Source organism: Pongo abelii, chromosome 7, assembly GCF_028885655.2.
Source record: "Pongo abelii isolate AG06213 chromosome 7, NHGRI_mPonAbe1-v2.0_pri, whole genome shotgun sequence".
Taxonomy (NCBI): domain Eukaryota; kingdom Metazoa; phylum Chordata; class Mammalia; order Primates; family Hominidae; genus Pongo; species Pongo abelii.
The window spans coordinates 32,060,934-32,082,698 of NC_071992.2; the positions used below are offsets into that span (position 1 = coordinate 32,060,934).

Here is a 21,765-nt window from a genome sequence, read left to right on the forward strand (position 1 = left end):
GTCTGAACGCCTGGCCTTGTCAAGCAGCTGGAACCAAGGACCCAGAAAGTGCCAGGTCCCTCTTTGGTGCGCAGACATGCATGGCTATGAAAACATCTCAACACGTGGGCCGAACCCTTCGGCCCCTTCTAGCAGCAGCTGCCTGCTATGTGTAACTTCATTCACTGTAGGAATCCCACGCCCCAAAAAATCTCTGTACAAGCCATGACCGAAGGGTACCCCTCTTACTTCCAGCAGGGCTGCGGGTATTTATTTTAGACATAGGTTCAAGTGGGCTTCTGGATGGCATGACAGCCGCAGTGGAAATGCTGGTGCCCTGTTTCATCAACTCAGGGGTGGAGGGGTGGCCAGTTACCAGGGAAGTTACATAGGTTGGCCCTACTCAGTGGGGAGGGAGCTACACACAAACAGACAAAACCAGGAGGTGAGAGTGTCTCCTTGAAGGGTGCCATCTCGGAGGCAGGCTGCCACTCTCCACAGGGCGCCATCTTGGAGGTTGGCTGCCACATTCCCCATAGGACTAAGCCATGGGTGTACCTTTATCATTGGATCTATGGCTGGGAGATTTTGTTTTTGAGACAGGGTCTCGCTCTGTCCGCCAGGCTGGAGGGCAGTGATGCAATCATAGCTCACTCCAGCCTCAAACTTCTGGGCTCAGATGATCCTCTCACCTCAGCCTCCCGAGTAGCTGGGGTTATAGGTGTGAGCCACCATGCCTGGCTAATTTCTTCATTTTTTATAGAGACAGGGTCTCTCTATGTTGCCCAGGCTATCACCAGGTATTTTAAAAATGAACTCAAGGGACAGGACTTTTGTCATTTAAAGAGGCCAGGAGAAGTGTTATCAGAAAAGGGTGCCAGGGTTGGTGGGAATGAGCCCACCTTGCATTGTTTGCCATCAGTGTCACCCTTCAATGCTTAATCAAGCCCCCCTTCCCCAGGTATGGGCCCCTTCCTAGCCTCTGTCCCTCATTCAGATCTATCTTCCCCTCACTTCTATGTTTCTTTTTTCTCTTTCTTTTTTTTTTGAGACGGAGTTTCACTCTTGTTGCCCAGGCTAGAGTGCAGTGGCACAATCTTGGCTCACTGCAACCTCTGCCTCCTGGTGTTACCGGAGTTCCTTGCTCCCAGAGCTCCCAAGATGGTGGTGGGCCACTTCCAAGATGGTGGCAAGCCTCCTGTTCTCTGACTTGGGGTTCTTGGCCTCACGGATTCCAAGGAATGGAATCTTGGGCCGTGCAGTGAGTGTTATAGCTCTATCAGAAGCCATGGGTCACGGAAGAGAACCATGGAACCCAGTGACTAGCGTTCGATTAGGATGAACCCAGGCACTTAGCCATGCAGGAACAATGGCAAGACCTTAGCCCGATCAGGAGCGGCAATGGGCGTCTAGCTGGATCAGGATCACAGTGGACACCCTGACGGATCCGGAAGGATGGAAGTCAGCGGGGTTGGCGGATGGCGAGCGAAAGCTCAGCTCGAGCCGTAACAAACACGGACCAGAAGAGACTGCAGGTGCAAGATTTAATAGAGTGAAAACAGAGCTCCCATACAAAGGAAGGGGACCCAAATCCCCATCATTGTCCCTCCCGCTGTGCTCTCAGGCAATAGACGATTGGCTATTTCTTTACCTCCTGTTTTTGCCTAATTAGCATTTTAGTGAGCTCTCCTTACTACCGGATTGGTCAGGTGTAAGCTAAGTTGCCAGCCCCGGGTTTAAAGGTGGATTCGGTCACCTTTCCAGCTAGGCTTAGGGATTCTTAGTCGGCCTAGGAAATCCAGCTAGTCCTGTCTCTCATTGGGTTCAACGATTCTCCTGCCTCAGCCTCCCAAGTAGCTGGGATTACAGGTGCCCACCACCATGCCTGGCTAATTTTTGTATTTTTAGTAGAGACAAGGTTTCACCATATTGGTCAGGCTGGTCTTGAACTCTTGATCTCAGGTGATCCACCTGCCTCGGGCTTCCAAAGTGCTAGGATTACAGGCGTGAGCCACCGCGCCTGGCCTCTTCCCCTCACTTCTATGACTCCCCAGCCCCACCACCAGGGCACTATTTGGGCCGCTTGTCCTAATGTTTGGTCCTAGGTTGTATTCGGGATTTCAGATGGCTTACAAAAATACCAAATGGATTGGGCAAAATAAGAGGAGAAAAAATTTTAAGGCCAGCTTATGCCTTTAGCACTGAGCAAAGCACAGTCTTTTTTTTTTTTTTTTTTTTTTTTGAGGCAGAGTCTCGCTCTGTCGCCCAGGCTGGAATGCACTGGCATTATCTTGGCTCACTGCAACCTCTGTTTCTCGGGTTCAAGCAATTCTCCTGCCTCAGCATCCGGAGTAGCTGGGATTATAGACACGCACCAACACAGCCTGCTAATTTTTTGTATTTTAGTAGAGACGGGGTTTTGCCATGTTGCCCAGGCTGGGAAAAGCACAGTCTTCTACAGTTGCTGGAAGAGGACTACGATTCTCTCCAAGTTTTCAGGAGGCCAAAGCAAAAGGGCAAATGATCATTGCAGCAGCTACACAGGCCTTAGGGGTGATCACACTGGTGTTTAGGAAGAGCACATCTTTTTGTCTCTCAAAAGTGAGAACAGAGCGAAATCTCCCCCAGTGGGCCCAGCCAAAGAGTGCTGATGCACTATCTCACCCAAGAAGACTGCTCAGCTTTCTTTTTCTTTCTTTCTTTTCTTTTTTAAACAGAGATGGGGTCTCATTGTGTTGCCTAGGCTGATCTCAAACTCCTGGGCTCAAGTGATTCACCTCAGCCTCCCAAAGTGCTGGGATTACAGGCATAAGCCACGGCGCCCAGCCCAGCTGCTCTGTTTTCATGATAAGTGTTGCGGGGTTGGGGCCGGGGGCGGGGAGGGGAGTGTTGTCGGATGGTATTTGGGTGATAGTTCCTTTTTTTGCGTAATTTTTAATCAAATTCACAAGTTGACTCAAATAACATTGTCATGGTGATTAACCCCTTTGGCAGAAATGAGAAAATCAAAAGCTGATGCAAATAGATAACGAAGAGTCAATCCCAGGAAGAGGAAAGGGTGGGAGAGGCATTTTACAGCTTATCAAGACCAAAGGACAGAGGCCATCTCTAAACAAAACCAAACCCTGAAACTCACCATCACAGAACTGTGTCAAAAGGTTTCTGCATCCCCACTACGGCACCCATCACCATGACTAGCCCAGAGTATTTCCAAACAATTGCTGTCCATCGTATTTTCCTCAGCACCTCCTATTTGTAACCGAACAATATTTAACAACTGCTTCCTTGATCTCTTCTGTAGCTGACGGATTGAGGCTGCAGTATTTCAATTTGCCAGCAGGTGTCACCCCAGCTAACACGATTCAGAGAAGCCTAAAAATGTGAGGTTCTTTTTCCCTACACCTTTGATGGTACCAAAATGTGTGTGGGCAACTGCAAAGTCCAAATTCCTAACGAGGACATCCCAGGCCCTTCATATTTGGCCCAACTCATGGTTTACTGCCTTAGTTCTTGCCAATTCAGGCACACATTCAATCAGCAGAGGTTTATTGAACATTCGTTATTTTTAAGGGGCTATCCGGGGGCTGGAAATGAAAAGATGACAGAGATTTCACCTCTGTTGTGGAGAATTGCATGGCTTACTCTGCCCAGGAAAGGGCTAAACTGCTATGTTAAAACATTGGCAGCCGGGAGCGGTGGCTCACGCCTGTAATCTCAGCACTTTGGGAGACTGAGGCAGGCAGATCACGAGGTCAGGAGTTCGAGACCAGCCTGGCCAAGAGACCAGCCTGGCCAACATGGTGAAACCCCATCTCTACTAAAAATACAAAAATTAGCCCGGGGTGGTGGCGGACACCTGTAATGCCAGCTACTTGGGAGACTGAGGCACGAGAATTGCTTGAACCCAGGAGGCAGAGGTTGCAGTGAGCCGAAGGTGACACCATTGCACTCCAGCCTGGGTGACAGATCGAGACTCCAACTCAAAAAAAAAAAAAAAAATTGACTAAGCTGCTACTGTCTACGGCCATACCACCCTGAACGCGCCCGATCTCGTCTGATCTCAGAAGCTAAGCAGGGTCGGGCCTGGTTAGTACTTGGATGGGAGACTAAGCTGCTACAACAAATACGTGTGCGTACATATACACATATATGCTATTAGACATTATGTAGCATATACGTATAGATATACACATTATACGTGTATATATGTATGTATATTTGTCATAGCATCTTAGCCAATGCTATGGATATGGATAATTATATACTTATATTTCATATATATAATTATATATGATATATTTATATTAATTGCATATAATTATATATGAATGATATATATAATTATTCATATTTATAGCATTGACTAAGCTGGTATGGCTAAGCTGCTAAGCTGCTAAATTTTTTTTTTTTTTTGAGACAGAATCTCACTCTGTCACCCACGCTGGAGTGCAGTGGTGCGATCACAGCTCACTGAAGCCTTGACCTCCTGGTCTCAAGTGATCCTTCCCTCTCAGCCTCCTGAACAGCTGGAATTACAGGTGCGGGCCACCACACCCAGCTAATTTTTGTATTTTTCATAGAGATGGCATCTCACCATGTTGTCCAGGCTGGTCTTGAACCCCTGGGCTCAAGCCATCCACCCACCTCGACCTCCCAAAGTGCTGGGATTACAGTTGTGAGCCACCGAGCCCAGACTACTAATCTTAATTAGCAGCTATATATGAAATATACATGAAACACATATATTTCATAGCCAATGCTATGGATATGGATAATTATATATATAAGATATATGTTTATATCATATATAATTATATATAAGATATAATTTTATATCTATGTTATGTGTAAATAATTTATGTATACATAATATAGATATAAAATTATGTTTATGTTATGTATAAATTTATTTATTTATAAATAATTTATAAATTTGTACATAATATAGATATAAATTTATTTATACATAATATAGATATAAAATTATTTAACATTTATATATATAAAATTATCCATATCCATAGCATTGGCTAAGTAGCTAAGCTGCTAATCTTAATTATAAGATATAATTATATATATGAGAGATACATAAGACACTGGATAAGCTACTCAGAGGTTTAAAGAATATAAAATTAATTTATTTCTCAAGCAAAAGGCCAGGGGTGGGTGGTTCAGACTGGTCAGGCTACTCGGCTCCATCGGGTCAGTCGGGGCCATGGCTTCCTCCCATCCTCTTGTCTCACAGTTCCTAGGATGTTGTCTTTGGCTGTATGGTCAAAGCTGAGTCATAACCTCATCCATGCTTCACCCTGGAGAAGGGAAAGAGAAAAAGTGGAGGGCATGCAATTTTGCTTTTAAGCAAGAACACGGAAGTCACACCTAGCACTTCTATTCACATTCTAGGGCATGGACCTAGTCCTATGGCCACATCTAGCTGCAAAGAAGGCTGGGAAATGTAGCCTTTTGCTAGGCAGTGATGAGCCTCGTTAGAAATGTGGGGCAGCCTGGGCAACATAGCAAGTCTCCATCTCTACAAAAATAAAGAAATGGACAAATTAGCTGGACATGGTGATATACGCCTGTAGTCCCAGCTACTCAGGAGGCTGAGGCAAGAGGATTGTTTAAGCCCAAGAGTTTAAAGCTGCGGTGAGCTATGATGGCACTACTACACCCAAGCCTGGGTGACAGAGCAAGACCCTCTCAAATAAAATAAAACATAAAATAAAAGTGGAGGAACTAGCAGTCTAGTCAGAAAGCATCTCTCTCTCTTTCACACCTCACTTTATTTTTAATTCACTTGTGAAACAACTTTGTATCTTCTAGTGTTGCCATCAATTGCAATTGCATAGTTTAGAAATGCCAGTTCATAGAAATTTCTGGTAAGTAGAATGTCCTGTAGCAGTTTACTGTGCACATATCAGGTTAATGAGACATCTATTACTTCCCCCTCAGGGATGACGAGTGTTATCACAATGGCAATTGAGCGGATAAAATTCCAGTAAAATGAAACTTAGAATCAAGTTGTTGTCTACTCAAGAGAATGCAACATTTGAGTCAGCTCTTGAAGCATGCATGGAAGCTAACCAAGCAGAAAAGAAGGAAGAAAATTCCAGAGTGTGAACAGCATGTGCAGAGACCTGTAGTCTTGTGGCAGACAAGGTATGTTCATTGTGGGGAGTGGGTATGTGTGTAGGGAAGGCAGGTGAGAGAGAAAATGGGGTGAAGTCAGGTTGTACCAGGCCTTATACATCAAACTAAGGAAGTTGGATTTTACCCTGCAGAGTAGATGCTTTGGGGGTTGCATTAGTCCATTCTCACATTGCTATAAACATGCCATCTGAGACCTGGTAATTTAGAAACAAAAGAGCTTTAATGGACTCACAGTTCCACCTGGCTGGGAAAGCCTCAGGAAACTTACAGTCATGATGGAAGGAGAAGGAGAGGCAAGTACCTTCTTCACAAGGCGGCAGGAGAGAGAGTGCAGGGAAACTGCCACTTATAAACCATCAAATCTTGTGAGAACTTACTATCATGAGAATAGCACGGGGGAAACTGCCCCCATGCTCCAATCACCTACCACCAGGTCCCTCCATCGACACGCGGGGATTACAATTCGAGATGAGATTCAGGTGGGGACACAGAGCCAAACAATATCAGGGGGTCCTTCCCAGTCCAAGAGCCATGACCATGTCCCAAAATTCTGTCACTCCGTGGGTTGGGGTCCAGGTAGCCAGCTGATAGGTGTTTTTGTTGTTGTTGCTGCTGTTGTTGTTGTTTGAGATGGAGTCTCACTCTTGCCCAGGCTAGAGTCCAGTGACACCATCTCAGCTCACTGCATCCTCTGTCTTCTGGGTTCAAGTGATTATCCTGCCTCAGCCTCCTGGGTAGCTGGGATTACAGGCGCCCACCACCACGCCTGGCTGATTTTTGTATTTTTAGTAGAGACAGGGGTTTCACCATGTTGGCCAGGCTGGTCTGGAATTCCTGACCTCAGGTGATCCGCCCATCTTAGCCTCCTAAAGTTCTGGGATTACAGGCATAAGCCACCGCACCCAGCCCCCAGTTGATAGTATTTGACCCTCACTGTCTTGGTCATAGTTAACTGACAGTTCCAGGGATAAATACCTGACCCGGGACGGGCAAATCTGATCCTTCCTCTCAGGAATCTGAAAGCAGGATTGAAACCACTGCTTATTGCCGACCTGTGTCTAGAACAATAACAAATACACTGGAAACTGCGGGGCAGCCCTAAGAGCTATATAAGTGCAGAATCGGACAAAGCTGGTCTGCAGGGCACAGACAACCAAAGCTGGTGTGCAGAGCAAAGCAGGGATGAGAGTCAAAAAAGGCATATGTGGGTTTCCACCCAGTCTCCAGTTCTTAGTTCCTTTTCCTCCCTGAGGCTGGGCAGCATTTTCCAGTATTTGGGTTGCATAGTACCCTTTTATTGCCCTCTTTTCTTTTTTCCTTCAACTAACATGAGTAATAAATTATTTACAGCATGGGCTAAACTGCTGCTGTTGCCCAAAAGACCCCCAAATATAGCTCCAACAGGATAGTTTACCTATTATATCTATAGGCAGGCAGTCCAGGGAGGTTGGGGGCTCCGAGGCACTAGGACATCCAGGGAACCAGGCTTTTTCTGTCTCTGTTTTCCAGCAGTCCATGCCTTAAGGTATTGCTTTTCTCTGCAAGATCAAAGCTAGCTCCCAGCACCACACCTACATACCAGGGAGGAATATGCTCAGTATTTAGAAGGACAAGACTCAGAAATGGTATACATCACTTCTGCTCACAACTCATTGGCCAGAACTGAATAATAACCCACCTAACTGCAAGACAGTCTGGGAATATAGCTCTCAGTTGGGCAGCTGAAATCCTATTCTATGGGAGAAGGAGAGAACAGATAATGAACAATTCACTGTCTGCCTGATGCTTTCTGTAAATTGCATTGCACCCAAAGAACTCCAACTTGAGCTCCGTGTAGCTTTTCTTGACCGCTTCAAGCTGAACTGATGTCTCCCTTTTCTGTCCGTGGTTCTCAGCCTGTATCACTGCACTGTATTCATCTGTTTGTTGGTTAGTTGGTTGGGTTTTTGTTGTTGTCGTTGCTTTTTGGTTTTTGTGTTTTTTTTTGAGATGGGGTCTTGCTCTGTCTTCCAGGCTAGAATGCAGTGGCACAGTCACAACTCACTGCAGTCTCATCCTCTGAGGTTCAAACATCCTCCCACCTCAGCCTCCCAAGTAGCTGGGACTATAGGCATGTGCCACCATGCCCAGCTAATTAAAAAAAATTTTTTTAGTAGAGACGAGGCCTCCCTATGTTGTCCAGTCTGGTGTCTAATTCCTGGGCTCAAGAGATCCTCCTGCCTAGGACTCCCAAAGTGTTGGCATTATAGGCATGAGCCACCGTGCCTTGCCTCATTCATCTGTTAATTTATCGGTATGGAAGAGACAGTTAGTGATCTCTAATTTCTGCTCCTTCCCTCTTCCTTGGTAGCTAAGTCCCCCTCCCCCAAGTGTTATGTTTGGCACATTGCTAAATGGAATAAAGCTGACATTCTCCAGGCTCCCTTCCTGCGAGGTATGGTAATATGATTCAGTTCTGGGCTGGGTGCAGTGGCTCACACCTGCAATCCCAGCACTTTGGGAGGCCCAGGCTGGAGGATCACTTGAGCCCAGGAGTCTGAGATCAGCCAGAGCAACATAGTGAGACCCTGCCTCTGCAAAAATTACAAAATAGCTGGGTGTAGTGGCACAGCCTGTAGTCCCAGCTGCTCAGGAGGCTGGAGTGGGAGGATCATTGAGCCTGGGAAGTCGAGGCTTTGGTAAGCCGTGATTGTGCCACTGCACTCCAGCCTGGGTGACAGAATGAGACTCCATCTCAGAAAAAATAATAAAGTTCTGGCCAGTGAGATGACAGCATCCAGGAAACCCTATAAAAGATAGCTGGCATGCACCCTTTGCCAGTTCTTTCTCTCTTCCACATTTCTCTTGGTTGGAATAGCAGTGTAATGGCTGGAGCTATGGCAGCTGCCTAAGACCATGAGATATCTTGGGAGTGGAAGCCATACATGTTAGAACAACAAGACAGAAGTCTTGGTTCACAACACTGTGGTGTGCCATACTAGCTCTGGGATACTACATACGTTATTTCTGAGAGAGAAATAAACTATTTTATTTTGGGGGGATCTCCTTTACTCCCAGCCAAACCTAATCCTTATCCTACAACCTGTGTCCTTGAAATTTTCCAATGGACTACAAGCCCTGGAGAGCAAGGACTGATTCTTTTTCATCTGTGCATGTCTAGTGCCCTTTCTTCAGATAATATCCATGGATACGAGGCAAATTTCACTTTGACCCTAATCAAAGTGACCCTAATCAAAATAATTATGCTAATCAGGTTGGTTCCTTTCCACAAATAGTCCACTAGACCTTCAGGGTAACACTATTAGGCTATTACGCTTTGCCAGTCCACTCACGTTCTTTCTTTCTTTTTTTTTTTTTTTTTTGAGACAGAGTTTCGCTCTTGTTGCCCAGGCTGGAGTGCAATGGCGCGATCTCGGCTTACCACAACCTCTGCCTCCCAGGTTCAAGTGATTCTCCTGCCTCAGCCTCCCGAGTAGCTGGGATTACAGGCATGCGCCACCATGCCCAGCTAATTTTGTATTTTTAGTAGAGACAAGGTTTCTCCATGTTGGTCAGGCTGGTCTCGAACTCCCAACCTCAGGTGATCCTCCTGCCTCGGCCTCCCAAAGTGCTGGGATTACAGGTGTGAGCCACCGTGCCCAGCCCCACTCACTTTCTTACTCATGCAAGCATGATTTCAAGCCCACTCTATTCTGCTCAGATCCTCTCACTCTCAGGCTGACCTACCTGCTAAGATTCAGAGAAATCGAAGTGTTTAAGCCAATAGTTGCCTCTTCTTCCCAACACCAACTGAAAGGCTCACTTTTTCCTCTCCTTGCCTCTTGTTATAGCAGGGGTTGCTGTTCCTCCCATCAAAGGTGAGGCTCTCATTCCTGCCTTGCATCTTGGCCAAGAGTCTTTGGTAGGAACATAGAACTGTCTATCATCCCTTCACTCTCCTGTCTCTATCTCCAGCTCTTTCAGATCTTTTCTACTGATTCCATAATATGCACAAGTCATGTTCAATAAGAACAAAACAACACACACACACACACACACACACACACACAGCCTTAACACGTCATCTCCACTCGTATCCCCTTTGCAACTAAACTTCTCCAAAGAATGGTCCATACCCTCTGTCCCATGACCTCATTTCCTGTTCATTCTGCATCCCAATCAGCGTCATCACCCAAGACTCTCCTGTTGCTAATGTCAGCAGACATGTTTCCATCCTCTTCTTTCCCTATCAGCGGTGGTGAATCATGTTAGCTGCCATGCCTTGGCTTCCGGTTGACCTGGCCTCTTCCTCATACCTTTGCAGAGCCAGTTATTCAAATAATGGTTGGCCGGAAGGCACTAGATGCACTCTTTTTCTCACTCTATCCTCTTCCCTACCTGACCTCCTCCTGTGGCTAATTTTGCATTTTTAGTAGAGACAGGGTACCTTTTTTTTATTTTTTTAATCCAGAGGAAGGGAATTGTAACAGCTGTTTCACGGGGTTGTTCTGAGGATTAAATGATACCTACACAATGTGCCCAACAGAGTTCCCTGTGCATAAAATTGCACATCACATACTCAGATACTCTTAGTCCCTTCTTCCTGTAACCAAGAGGAACCAACCACTGGTGAACCACAAGACAGAGAATTCCTGACCCGGTCCTCAGCCACAGTCTGCCTGTACTTCCTGCTCTCTGGGTTTTCGTGGTGTCTACCTGCTGCATAGTGGTCAAGGATGACGTCCTTTTGATAATCCATGCTCTTTGTCTTACTCCTTTCTCAGTAAAAACAGAAAAGGTTACATAAATAAGAAATAGGACATCCAGGCCAGGCACAGTGGCTCACGCTTGTAATCCCAGCACGTTGGGAGGCCAAGGAGAGTGGATCATTTGAGGTCAGGAGTTCAAGACCAGCATGGCAAACATGGTAAAACCCTATCTCTACTAAAAATACAAAAATTAGCCAGGAGTGGTGGCAGGTGCCTGTAATCCCAGCGACTTGGGAGTCTGAAGCAGGAGAATCACTTGAGCCTGGGAGGTGGAGGTTGCAGTGAGCCGAGATCGCACCACTGCACTCTCCAGTATGGATGACAGAGTGAGTCCCTGTCTCAATAAAAAATAAAAAATAAAAAAAAAGCACATCGAGGGGTGGGGCTAGGCGAATTCTAAGACTATCATCAATTACTTTCAAACAAGGCAACTTGGCTGAGTGCAGTGGCTCACGCCTGTAATCCCAGCACTTTGGGAGGCTGAGACAGGCAGATAACATGAGGTCAGGAGTTCGAGACCAGCCTGGACAACATGGTAAAACCCCATCTCTACTAAAAATACAAAAATTAGCTGGGCAAGGTGGTACATGCCCGTAATCCCAGCTACTCGGGAGGCTGAGGTGAGAGAATGGCTTGAGCCCGGGAGGCGGAGGTTGCAGTGAGGTGAGATCCTGCCATTGCACTCCAGCCTGGGCGACAGAGTGAGACTCTGTCTCAAAAAAAAAAAAAAAAAAAATACTTGATCATTCCATTTTTATGTGATGCCTCACTAGGCACAATGCCTGAGACTACAGACTGGGACAGACAATAAAAATAAGCAAAGGGTGGAAAACACATTTCCTGATGCCTCCAACTTACCCGCCTAAGGAAGTCTTAACTAGACACAGTGGTTCTCAATCTCATCAGCTCCAACTCCCCTAAATATATAAATATACTTTTATAGTATACAAATAGATAAATACATTGTGTTTATTATCATCCTTGATATATAAATTTTATTTTATTTTTAATTTTTAATTTTTTTGAGACAGAGTTTCACTGTTGTTGCCCAGGCAGGAGTATAGTGGCGCCATTTCGGCTCACTGCAACCTCCGCCTCCCAGGTTCAAGCAATTCTCCTGCCTCAACCTCCCGAGTAGCTGGGATTACAGGTGTCCACCACCATGCCCAGCTAATTTTTGTATTTGTAGTAGAGAAGGGATTTCACCATTTTGGCCAGGCTGGTCTCGAACTCCTGACCTTAGGTGATCCGCCTGCCTTGGCCTCCCAAAGTGCTGGAATTAATAGGCATGAGCCACTGTGCCCAGCCAAAATAAAAATTTTAAGTCAGTATATTTACTTTTGATAGGTATTGACTGGGCAGGACATAAGGGAGCCTTCGAGGGTGCTGAAAATGGATGTGTGTTGATGTGAGTGTTGGCTACATGACTGCATTCCTACATAAAAAGTCACTGAAACCCAGGCATGGTGGCGTATAACTATAGTCCCAGCTTACTCAGGAGGCTGAGGAACAGGATGAGGATCACTTGAGGCCAGGGGTTCGAGTCCAGCCCGGTCAACATAGTAAGACCCTCATCTCTCTAAAAAAAAACCTCCTTGAACAAGGGATCTCTCTGTATTTGTTTTTGCAGCTGTATATGAATCTACAGTTATTTCCAGAAAAATCTGAATTAAAAATTAGATGTGGCTGACCGCAGTGGCTTACGCCTGTAATTCCAGCATTTTGGGAGGCTGAGGCAGGCGGATTACCTGAGGTCAGGAGTTCGAGACCAGCCTATCAACATGGTGAAACCCCATCCCTACTAAAAATACAAAAAAATTACCCGGGTGTGGTGGCGGGCGCCTGTAATCCCAGCTACTTAGGAGGCTGAGCCAGGAGAATCGCTTGAACCTGGGAGGCGGAGGTTGCAGTGAGCCAAGATAGCGCCAGTGCACTCCAGTCTGGGCAACAGGAGTGAAGCTCCATCTCAAAAAAAAAAAAAAAAAAAAATGCAGCTCATGGAACTTGCCTGCAGCCCTTGGGGTTCCTGCAGCTCTTGGGTTCCTGTGTCTTTTTTCGCTGTCTGAGCTGGACCTACACACCAGCAACCATGTCTAAGGGACCTACAGTTGGTATTGATCTTGGCACCACCTACTCTCGTGTGGGTGTTTTCCAACAGGGAAAAGTAGAGACAATTGCCAATGATCAGGGAAGCCAAACTACTCCAAGCTATTTTGCCTTTACAGACACCAAATGATTGGTTGGTGATGCCACAAAGAATCAAGTTGCAGTGAACCCCACCAACACAGTTTTCAGTGCCAAATGTCTGATTGGACGCAGATCTCATGATGCTGTTTTCCAGTGTGATATAAAGCATTGGCCCTTCATGGTGGTGAATGATGCTGGCAGGCCCAAGGGCCAAGGAGGATACAGGCAAGAGACAAAAAGCTTCTACCCAGAGGAGATGTCCTCTATGGTTCTGACAAAGATGAAGGACATTGCAGAAGCTGATCTTGGGAAAACAGTTACCGATGCTGTGGTCACAGTGCCAGCTGACTTTAATGACTCAGCGTCAGGCTACCAAAGATGCTGGAACTGTTGCTGGTCTCAATGTACTTAGAATTATCGATGAGACAACTGCAGGTGCTATTGCTTATCGCTTAGACAGAGAAAGGTTGGAGCTGAAATAATTATGCTGATCTTTGATCTGGGAGGTGGCACTTTTGATGTGTCAATCCTCACTATTGAGAATGCGATCTTTGAAGTCAAATGTACAGCTGGAATGCCAGGCACAGTGGCTCATGCCTATAATCCCAGCACTTTGGGAGGCCGAGGCGGGCAGATCACTTGAGGTCAGGAGTTTAAGACCAGCCTGGCCAAAGTGGTGAAATCCCATCTCTGCTAAAAAACAAATACAAAAAGTAGCCAGGTGTGGTAGTGTGCACCTGTAATCCCAGCTACTTGGGAGGCTGAGGCAGGAGAATCTCTTGAACCCAGGAGGTAGAGGTTGCAGTGAGCCAAGATCGTGCCACTGCACTCCAGCCTGGACAACAGAACAAGACTCCATCTCAAAAAAAAAAAAAAAATCTACACCTGGAGAACTACTTGGGTGGAGAGGACTTTGACAACCGAATAGTCAACCATCTTATTGCTGAGTTCAAGCGCAAGCATAAGAAGGATGTCAGTGAGGCTGGGCATGGTGGCTTCCACCTGTAACCCCAGCACTTTGGGAGGCCGAGGCAGGCAGATCACAAGGTCAGGGGTTTGAGACCAGCCTGGCCAACATGGTGAAACCCCATCTCTACTAAAAATACAAAAGTTAGCTGGGTGCATGCACCTGTAGTCCCAGCTACTTGGGAGGCTGAGGCAGGAGAATTGCTTGAACCCAGGAGGCGGAGCTTGCAGTGAGCTGAGATAACACCTCTGCACTCTGGTCTGGGCAACAGAGCAAGAGTCCATCTCAAAAAAAAAAAAAAAAAAAAAAGGATGTCAGCGAGAACAAAAGAGCTATCTCACACCTTCGTATGGTTTGTGAATGTGGTAAGTATACTGTCTCTTCCAGCACCCAGGCTGGTATCGAGATTGATTTTCTCTATGAAGGAATCGACTTCTGTACCTCCATTACCAATGCCTGATTTGAAGAACTGACCTGAAGAACTGACTTGTTCCATGGCACCGTGGACCCCGTGGAGAAAGCCCTTCGAGACACCAAACTAGACAAGTCACAGATTCATGATATTGTCCTGGTTGGTGGTTCTACTCATATCCCCAACCTTCAGAAGCTTCTCCAAGACTTCTTCAATGGAAAAGAACTGAATAGGAGCATCCACCCTGATGAAGCTGTTGCTTATGGCACAGCTGTCCAGGCAGCCCTCCTATCTGGAGACAAGTCTGAAAATGTTCCAGATTTGCTTCTTTTGGATGCCACTCCTCTTTCCCTTGGTATTGAAACTGCTGACGGGGTCACGACTGTCCTCATTAAGGGTAATACTACCATTTTTACCAAGCAGACACAGAATTTCACTGCCTATTTTGACAACCAGCCTGGTGTGCTTATTCAGGTTTATAAAGATGAGCATTCCATGACCAAGGATTACAACCTGTTTGGCAAGTTTTGGGGCTTTTTAATTTTTTTTTTTTTAATGAAGAATAGATGTTTATGTTGGCTCATGGTTCTGCAGGCTGTACAGGAAGTGTGGTGCAAACATCTTGCTTATGGCATGCGCCTTAGGGAGCTTACAATCATGGTGGAAGGTGAAGGGGAGCAGTGTATCACATGGCAAGAGAGTGAAGAGGAAGATCCCAGACTCTTTTAAACAACCAGATCTCACATCAACTAACTGAGCAAGAACTCACTCATCGCCAAGGGAATGGTGCTAAGCCATTCATGAAGGATCCGCCCTCATGATCAAATCACCTCCCACCAGGTCCCAGCTTCACCTCTGGAAACCAAATTTCAACATGACGTTTGGAGATAGAAAACATCCAAACCACATCACAAGGTCTCTAGATGGGTTTTCTCCCTGAAAAAGCTATTTCCATTTCTAAGTATGATATATAAAAGAAACATAAAGGAAAGAATTTTGAAATGCATTTTCATCTTATCACAAATTTATTGAGATATTATTAACATACAATAAACGTCATTCTTTTAACGCATACAATTTGATGTGTTTTGGTATATACACAGTGATATACAACTATCACAGTTTTCTAATATTACAATACTTTGGCTGGGCACGGTGGCTCATACCTGTAATCCCAGCACTTTGAGAGGCTGAGGCAGGAGGATCACTTCAGATCAGGAGTTCAAGACCAGCCTGGTCATCATTGTGAAACCCCATCTCTACCAAAAATACAAAAATTAGCCAGGTGTGGTGCTGTGCACTTGTAGTCCCAGCTACTCGAGAGGCTGAGGGAGGAGAATCGCTTGAACGCGGGAGGCAGAAACAGAGGTTTCAGTGAGCTGAGATCATGCCACTGCAGTCCAGCCTGGGCAACAAGAGCAGAACTCTGTCTCAAAAACAAACAAACAAAAAACAACAACAAAAATATTATAATAGTTTGATCAACCTGAAAAGAAATCCCATATCCACCAGCCATCATTCTTCATTCACTTATTCCTCCCTCTAGAAAACATCAATCTACTTTCTGTCTCTACGGATTGGCAAGTTTGAACTCACAGGCCTACTTCCTGCACTCCACTGTTCCTCAGATCGAAGTCACTTTTGACATTGATGCCAATGGCATCCCCAATGTCTCTGCTGTGGACAAGAGTACAGAAAAAGAGAGCAAGATTACTGTCACTAATGACAAGAGCCATTTGGACAAGGAAGATATTGAGCTATAGCCCAGGAAGCTGAGAAGTGCAAAGCTGAAGATGAGAAGCAGAGGGACAAGGTGTCATCCAAGAATTCACTTGAGTCCCATGCATTCAACATGAAAGCACTGTTGAAGATGAGAAACTTCAAGGCAAGATTAACAATGCAGACAAGCAGAAGATTCTTGACAAGCGTAATGAAATTATCAACAGAATCAGACTGCAGTGAAGGAAGAATGTGAACATCAGCAGAAAGATCTGGAGATAGTCTGCCACCCCATCATTACCAAGCTGTACCAGAGTGCAGAAGGCATACCAGGAGGAATGCCTGGGGGATTCCCTGGTAGTGGAGCTCCTCCCTCTGTCGGTGCTTCCTCAGGGCCTACCATTGAAAAGATTAATTAAGCCAACCAAAGAAAAGATGTAGCATTGTTCCACACAGTGAAAATATGGAAGGACTTAAATTTGTAGCAAATTCTGTGGCAGCTTTAAAGTTCAGCTGCTATAGTAAATCACTGCGCATTCTCAATACTTGAATATGGAACATGTGCACAAGGGAAGGAAATAACATTGCACTTTATAAGCACTGTATTGTAAGTGGAAAATGCAATGTCTTAAATAAAACTGTGTTTAATATTGGAAAAAAATGAGATGCAGGTAAATGTTATGTTAGATGTAATTTACCCTAATTTTTTAAAAAATGAGATGCAATTCACACCTATCAGATTGGCAGACATGGAGAAGTTTAATAATACTCAACTTGGCAAGAATGGAGAAAAGGGAAATTCTTAAACACTTTAGGAGCATAAATGAGTAAATTACTATGGAGAACAACTCAGAATTACCTAGTAAGATTGGAAATGCAAATGTTCTATGAGCCAGAGATTCCAGTTCTAATAAACTATTGTGAAACACTCCCACATATGAACAAGGATATTTGTATGAGACATTCTTTGGAATATTGTTAGTAAGGGTGCAAAATTGAAAACAAAGTGTTCATCGGTGTTTTCTTTTATTAAAAAAATTTTAATTAAAAACTTTTTAAATTAAAAATATTTCCCTTTATTAAAAAAAAGCAAGTAGTGTGTAAATATCAATGTGGAACAGGAAATGTGAATGGCAGTGTCTAATTTGATTCCACGGTTTGAGGAACTGTGCGTTGCCCAACAGGCACACATACCATTAGTAAGTAATTGTGATTGTTTAAGAACAAAATTACAATTTTATTTTTCCTATTTAAAAAGTCACATTTCCATGCTGCCTGCCAAAACTTAACAGATAACATACTAGGTCATTAACACGTCCTTGTCTATTTGAAAACCTCCAGACAAACAGGCAGATGAGCCTTGGAGCTTTGGCAATGGGAATTATTGCTTAGCTAGTAATAAACAGTGTTCTCAGAACTCAAAGATACTAAGGAGGGCACAGCCTTGAGGAGCCAAGGGTGATTGTTGGAAAATACCAGTGCAACATTCAAGACACAGGAAGTTAAGAAGTGATTCAGGATGCAGCACACCAACATGGCACAGGTCTATATATGTAACAAACCTGCACGTTGTGCACATGTACCCTAGAACTTAAAGTATAATAAAAAAAAATGTGATTTTTGATTAAAAAAAAAAAAAAGAAGTGATTCACATGAACCAAGACCACGCCACTGCACTCTAGCCTGGGGCACAAGAGGAAAACTCCATCTCAAAAAAAAAAAAAGAAGGTGATGCAAGACACTGATGTGACTGTGGAACCCAGAATAGAATCCATCTATGGGGCAATGTGGTAGCCATCCCCCAGTAATCCCAGCCTCCTGGTATTCATGCCCTTGTGTAGTCCCCTCCCACAGTGAATCAGAGTTGGCTCTGTGTGGCCAATAAAATATGGCAGAAATGATGGCATGTGGCTTTCAAGGCTAGATCATAAATGGTATTGCCGATTCCACCTTGGTATCTGGGATTATTTGCTCTGTGGGAATCCATTCACCATTTTGTCAGGACACTCAGAGAAACCCAGGGAGAGCCCCGTGGAGAAAGGATCTGAGGCCCCCAACCACCAGCCAGCACCAACTTGCCAGCCATGTGAACCACACTGAAGGTAAATCCTCCAGCCCCAGTGAAGCCTGCAGATAACTGTAGTCCCAGTCGACATCTGACTCCAACCTGATGAGCGACTCTAAGCCAGAACCACCAACTCAGCTGCTCTTGAATTCCTGAACAATAGAAACTGTGAGATAATAAATGAGTACTATTACTTTGAAAAAATTCCTTGAGCTATACACTGAAGATTTGGGTACTTCAGCATATATGTTATACTTCAATAAAAAATTATAAAATTTAATAATTATTTAATGCAGAAAATAAATGTAATGTCCTAATTGTTATGTAAAAGATACATAAAATAAAGATAATTTATGAAAGGTACTTTAATATAAAAATGCTTGGCCACTACAACTCCAGAAGACCCAAGAAGGAGCTTAAGGCTCACATCTTAAAAATTATATTGGGCCATGCACAGTGGCTCACGCCTGTAATCCCAGCACTTTGGGAGGCCGAGGCAGGTGGATCACCTGAGGTCAGGAGTTCGAGACCAGCCTGGCCAACATGGCAAAACCCCGTCTCTACCAAAAATAACAAAAATTAACTGGGCTTGGTGGCAGTCATCTGTAATCCCAGTGACTCGGGAGGCTGAGGCAGGAGAATTGCTTGAACCCAGGAGTCGGAGGTTGCAGTGAGCTGAAATTGTGCCATTATACTCCAGCCTGGGCAACAAGAGTGAAACTCTGTCTCAAAAAAAAAAAATCTTCATATATATGCTTTATGGTACTAATGCACACTGAGACAAGCGTAGTGAACTGGTGACTTAACTACTATAAGCAGTGCTGCCATTAGTGACTTGATTTTCCAAAACAGTAAATGTGGTAGATTATATTTTCCACAAATGGTCACAGAAGCATTTCTGGTCCCACCTGCAATTCTGGAGGCTTGTCACTGCCCACTTGAAATTGGGTGGACTTGTGTGACTGCCTAAACAAGATAAAAGACTAGGTCAAAAAAGGTAATATGGTGCCAGTAAACTTTTGGTGTCCTTTAGGTAGCCCAGACATTACACTTACTAGACAAAGACTTTAAATCAGCTACTAAAAATATGTTCAAAGAACTAGTATGTCTAAAGAACTAAAGGAAAGCATGAGAACAATGTGTCACCATATGTACAACATCAATTATGATATAGAAATTATATTAAAAAGAGAACCAGATAGAAATTCTGAAGTTGAAAAGTACAAAACCTGAAATAAAAAGTTCATTAGAGGGGTACAACAGCAAACTTGAAGATAGGTCAATTGAGATCATCCAATCTGAGGAATAGAAAGAAAATAAATGAATAAAAATAAACAAGAGACTCAGAGATTTTTGAGCCACCATCAAGCATATCAGCCTATACATAATGGGAGTCCCAGAAGAGAGGAGAGAGAGAATGGGGCATAATTAATATCTTAAATAATAATGACCTACAACTTCACAAGTTTGATGGAAAACATTAATATACACATCCAGAACCTCACCAAACTCCAAGTGAGATAAACTCAAAGAGATCAACACCTAAAAACATCCTAATCCAACTGCTGAAGACAAAGACAAAGAGAGAATCTTGAAAGCAGCAAGAGAGAAGTGCCTTGTCACGTACAGTAAGGCCTCAATAAGTTTAACAGAGAATGTCTCATCAGAAATCGTGGAGACCAGAAGGCACTGGGGTGACATATGAAGTGCCAAAATTAAAAAGTACTGTCAGTCAATAATTCTATATCCAGTAAAGCTATTCTTTAAAGGTGAAGGAGAAATAAAGACATTCACTGGTTAAAAACAAAAAACTGTGGGTCAGGCATGGTGGTTCATGCTTGTAATCTCAACACTTTGGAAGGATGAGGCAGGGGGATCACTTGAGCACCAGAGTTTGAAGCTGCAGTGAGCTATGATTACACCACTGCACTCCAGGCTGGGTGACTGAGTGAGATCCTGAACAAATAAAAGGAAATAGACAGTAATTCTGACCTACACAAAAGAATAAAGCACTAGTAACGGTACCTCCTATATAGGTAAATGTAAAAGACATCATAAATTATTTTTGTGTGTATATAAGTCTTTCCGTTTTCTACCTGATTTAAAAGATAACTGAATAAGCAATAATTATAAAACTGTATTGGGCTTATTTTGTATGACTATAATAGCACAAACTAGTGGTGAAGTAATAGAACTATATAGGAACAAAGCTCTTGTATACTATTGAAATTAAGGTGGTATTAATTTAAAGTAGATGGTTATAAATGAAGATTTTCACTGTAATCACAAGGGCAACAGAGAAAATAAATAGAAAATATAGGAAGAGAAATGATAAGAGCTGGGTGTGGTGGCACACACTTATAGTCCCAGCTACTTGGAAGGCTGAGGTGGGAGGACTGTTTGAGCCCAGGAATTCAAGTTTAGCCTGGGCAACATAGCAAGATCCCATCTCTAAAAACAAGAAAGTTGGGAGGCTGAGGCGGGCAGATCACGAGGTCAGGAGTTTGAGACCAACCTGACCAACATGGTGAAGCCCCCATCTCTACTAAAAATACAAAAATTAGCCAGGCCTCGTGGCACATGCCTGTAATCCTAGCTACTAAGGAGGCTGAGGCTGGAGAATCGCTTGAACCTGGGAGGCAGGGGTTGCGGTAAGCTGAGATCATGCTACTGCACTCCAGCCTGGGAGACAGAGCAAGAATCTGTCAAAAAAAAAAAAAAAAAAAAAAAGGAAAGAAAGAAAGAAAATGACAAGAGAATTAAAATGGTACATGAGAAAATATCTAACACAAAAGAGGGCAGTAATAAAGGAATAGAGGAACAATAAAATGCCATAAGACATATAGAAAACAAATAGCAAAATGGCAGATAAAAATCCTGCAATAATTACATTAAATATAAATGGATTAAACACTTCAGTCAAAGGGAAATATTGGGAGAAGGATAAAAAAGACATGATCAAACTATATGCTGTCTAGGGGAGACTCACTTAATTTTTTATTTTTTGTATTTTTGAGATAGTTTCACTCTTGTTGCCCAGGCTGGAGTGCAATGGTGCAGTTGTCTTGCCTCGGCCTCTCGAGTAGTTGGGATTACAGGCGCCGCCACCATGCCAGGCTAAGTTTTGTATTTTTTTAGTGGAGACGGGATTTCGCCATGTTGGCCAGGCTGGTCTTATACTTCTGACCTCAGGTGATCTGCCTGCCTCGGCCTCCCAAAGAGCTGGAATTACAGACGTAAGCGACTGCACCTGGCCTGGAATTCTTTATTTAAATCAACAAACTCATAGTCCTCAAGCCCCAGACCATGGTAGGTGGCCCTCCTTTCTCTGTTCCCTCACCCCCACTCCCTAGCCACAGTGAGGGGAATGGAAAATGAGAAGCCACGAGGGCCTCTGCCAGGGAAGGCTACCCTAGATGTGTGGTGAGCAAGGTGCAGCAGTGGCTGGGGTAGCAGCCGCCACAGGCCCCTACCTATAAATTAAGTCCGTGTAGCCACAGCTGCGGGAGAAGTAAAAACCGCCTTTGCAAAATGATGA

General features: G+C 44.3%; 1 pseudogene; it reads left to right on the forward strand.

Annotated features, from left to right (window-relative positions):
* Positions 1–5,937: 5,937 nt before the first annotated feature.
* LOC100434415 (heat shock cognate 71 kDa protein-like) lies at positions 5,938–16,753 on the forward strand (annotated as a pseudogene).
* Positions 16,754–21,765: the final 5,012 nt, after the last annotated feature.